This window comes from Lucilia cuprina, chromosome 4 (genome assembly GCF_022045245.1).
Source record: "Lucilia cuprina isolate Lc7/37 chromosome 4, ASM2204524v1, whole genome shotgun sequence".
NCBI classification, from domain to species: domain Eukaryota; kingdom Metazoa; phylum Arthropoda; class Insecta; order Diptera; family Calliphoridae; genus Lucilia; species Lucilia cuprina.
The window spans coordinates 96,637,217-96,641,353 of NC_060952.1; positions in this window are offsets into that span (position 1 = coordinate 96,637,217).

Consider the following 4,137-nt stretch of genomic DNA (forward strand, 5'->3'; position numbering starts at 1 on the left):
CCAGAATATATATACTTTATAGGGTCGGAAAATTATATTATAGAAATTACAAACGGAATGACAAACTTATATATACCCTTCTCACGAAGGTGAAGGGTATAATTACGTATTGAAATAAATGACTCGGGGTGTGAAAATTATGCATTTTATGGCTAAAGTTTGTCTACAGTTTTTTTCTTTGAGGGAAAGCAGGAGCGCTTTTGTTTAGAGATTTTTGTAATAAAATTTATAGACTCTAGGGTTTATTCAAGAGTCGTCTATACAGCTAATTCGAATCGAATCGATAATTGTCTCGACTATACATTCTATAGATTAAACTGGAACTGTACTAAAACTGAACTAAAACTAAATTAGAACTGAACTAGAACTGAACTAGAATTGAACTAGAATTGAACTAGAACTGAACTAGAACTGAACTAGAACTGAACTAGAACTGAACTAGAACTGCACTAGAACTGCACTAGAACTGAACTAAAACTGAACTAGAACTGAACTAGAACTGAACTAGAACTGAACTAGAACTGAACTAGAACTGAACTAGAACTGAACTAGAACTGAACTAGAACTGAACTAGAACTGAACTAGAACTGAACTAGAACTGAACTAGAACTGAACTAGAACTGAACTAGAACTGAACTAGAACTGAACTAGAACTGAACTAGAACTGAACTAGAACTGAACTAGAACTGAACTAGAACTGAACTAGAACTGAACTAGAACTGAACTAGAACTGAACTAGAACTGAACTAAAACTGAACTAGAAATTCTTAAAATTTATTTTTGTGTTTAGTCTTAAATATCGACGCTTCTGTGTTCTAAAATATTTCAATTCATTTAAGACTGAGTTTGGTATCATTATTAATTTTCAACAAATTGTTTTCATTACTACGAGTATTGTTGTAGATTTGGCAGTGGTCTTAGTTGCCAACTACACTCAAAGGCAAAAACAATACAATAAACGGAAGTGCTAAAGGGTAAAAATGCAACACAAGCAAACAACTCACACACATTGTTGTGAGGTTTTAGGAACAATAACGCAGTTCAGAGTTTGATGCAATTTGTCTTGCAATCTTAACATTTTACAATTTTTCCATTACTATGTATTGCTTTAGAAGTAGTGAATACTATTAATATGCATACAGCATGCAAATGAATTGCAAGAACAATCAAAGATTTAATAAAAACATATTCTTGCATATTGCCACTGGATTTTTTTTTTAACTACGAAGTATGAGTGGTAAAATATTATTGTGTAATAAATACTTTCGGGGTGTTGGAGTATAAAACTGATAAAATACCAAAGGAAAAAAAAAACATCATGGAAACAATACTTGGAAAACCAGAACACAAAAAAACCCTTTTGGCATTCAATGCTTAAAAGGGAATTAGTAGCAGTCACAACAACAACAACCAACAACAATGCCAGAAACACCTAAGTGGCTGCTTTGAAGGTTGAGTTGAGAAGATTTTTTTTCTTTTTTAGCTTTTGGCAAAGAATCATTTATTGTTTAAAACTGCTGTTGCTGCTGTTGATGATGTTTATAGTCAGCAACAAAAGAGTGATAAAACACTTGGGAAAAATACCACAAAACAACAAGTGCATTTTTAACAAATAAATAATTTAATGTCTAAACTTATTGTACAACAAATGGGTTGGTTTATTATTACTGCCACAGACTTAAGCAAAAAATTGGCAAAAATTGGCAACAATATATACCCGATGACCAGATGACAAATTTGTGAACTTTCTTTGTAAGAAACTTTATTTTTGTAAACTTTAAATATAGCTTATAGACTAAAATATTGAATTAGCTATAGACATGTCTATCGGGTCAGCTTTAACATTCATCATTAAATCTACTACAAATAATAGATTTATATCTTAAAATTTTATTTTAAAACATAATTTATGACTCGATTGATAATATTTTAGGGTTTGAATCTTACGCTGAGCTGATTATCTTTATGGGGAGTTCAAGTACTTTTTTATCTTTCTTATTCAGTTATTTAACACTTATTAATCCATTATTTGTTTTATTTGTGTTAACTCTAGTATTTACCTTTAATTACACTCAAAAATTATTATATTTTTAAGTGTAAAATATATCGGTCATAAATATTATTAGAGTTTTTTTTATTTATTTAGATAAGACAACAAAAATACAGACTTAGAACAACAACATTTTCTCATATTTCGATAAAGGGTTACTTTATTTACTATTTTTATGAGTGTTTTTATCGCAAAGGGCTGGGCTTTTAAACCTTATCTAGGTTCAATGATTTTTCAATTTAAAAAGAGCAAACTACAGACTGGTCTATATAGTATTATAAAAAAGGTCTATTATAAATTCAATATTGGAATAAGGCAATGGTGTCGAAAAAAACTATTAACAAATAAGTTGTGTTTAAATTCTAGCATAGAGTAAAAGTCGACTATAAAGGCAACTATAGAGTCCAATATAGAGCGGACTGTAAAATTTACTATAACGTAAATATAGAGGATTGTAGACTCAACTATGGACTATAGAATATAATAAGGAGTAGACTATAGATTCGACAATAGAGTCGACCATAGTCATCTACAAAGTTAACTTCAGAGTTGATTCTATAGTCGACTATAGAAACGATTACAGAGTCGGCATTAGAGTCGATTATAAATCGACTTTCAAATAATCGGAAAATGTCAAAGTCGACTATTTTGTTCCAAAAAAGTTCATAAAAAGTTGTCTATGAAAAAAGTCGACTTTGTAAATAAAAGTCGAAAAAAATCGAAAAAGGTCGAAAAAAGGTCGAAAAAGGTCGAAAAAAGTCGAAAAAAGTCGAAAAAAGTAGAAAAAAGTCAAAAATAGTTCAAAAGTCGAAAATATTCGAAAAAAAATCTAAAAAGTTAAAAAGATGGAAAAAGTCGAAAATCTGAAAAACTAAAGAGTCGACTATAGATTCGACATAGTCTATAATAGTGGGAACTATAGAGTCGACTATTAAGTCAAACGTAGGGTTCTATAGTGGAAACGAAAAGTAGACTTTTTGCATTTCGTTAAAAGTCGACTTTTCGACTTTTTGCATTTTATGCGAATTCTATTTTTCGAATTTTTTCAGTTAGTTAAAATTCGACTTTTAGACTTCGACTTTAGACTTTAAGACTTCGACTTTTAGTATTTTGTAAACAGTCGACTTTTCGACTTTTTCCGACTTTTTTCGACTATTTTCGACTTGTTTCGTTTTTTCCGACTTTTCGAATATAACAGACTTTTTGATTATTTTCGACTTCTTTCGACTTTTTTCGATAATTTTCGACTTTTTCCGACTATTTTCGACTTTTCGACTTTTTCCGACCTTTTGACTATTTTTGACTTTTTCCGACTTTTCGAATATAACAGACTTTTTGACTATTTTCGACTTCTTCCGACTTTTCGATCATTTCAGACTTGTCGACGACTTTTTATTATTTTCGACTTCTTTCGACTTTTCGACTATTTCAGACTTGTCGACAATTTTTCGATTTTTTCGATTTTCAACAATTTTCGACTGTTTGACTATTTTTGACCTTTTCCGACTTTTTCCAACTATTTTCGACTTTTTCCGACTATTTTCGACTTGTTTCGTTTTTTCCGACTTTTCGAAAATAACAGACTTTTTGACTATTTTCGACTCCTTCCGACTTTTCGACCATATCAGACATGTCGACGACTTTTTGATAATTTTCGACTTCTTTCGACTTTTCGACTATTTCAGACTTGTCGACAATTTTTCTATTTTCAACAATTTTCGACTGTTTGACTATTTTTGACCTTTTCCGCCTTTTTTCGATAATTTTCGACTTTTTCCGACTATTTTCGACTTTTCGATTTTTTTCGACTTTTTCCGACCTTTTCCGACTTTTCGACTATTTTTGACTTTTTCCGACTTTTTTCGACTTGTTTCGTTTTTTCCGACTTTTCGAATATAACAGACTTTTTGACTATTTTCGACTTCTTTCGACTTTTTGACCATTTCAGACTTGTCGACAATTTTCGACTTTTTTTCGATTTTTCAACAATTTTCGACTGTTTGACTATTTTTGACCTTTTCCGACTATTTTCGACTTGTTTCGTTTTTTCCGACTTTTCGAAAATAACAGACTTTTTGACTATTTTC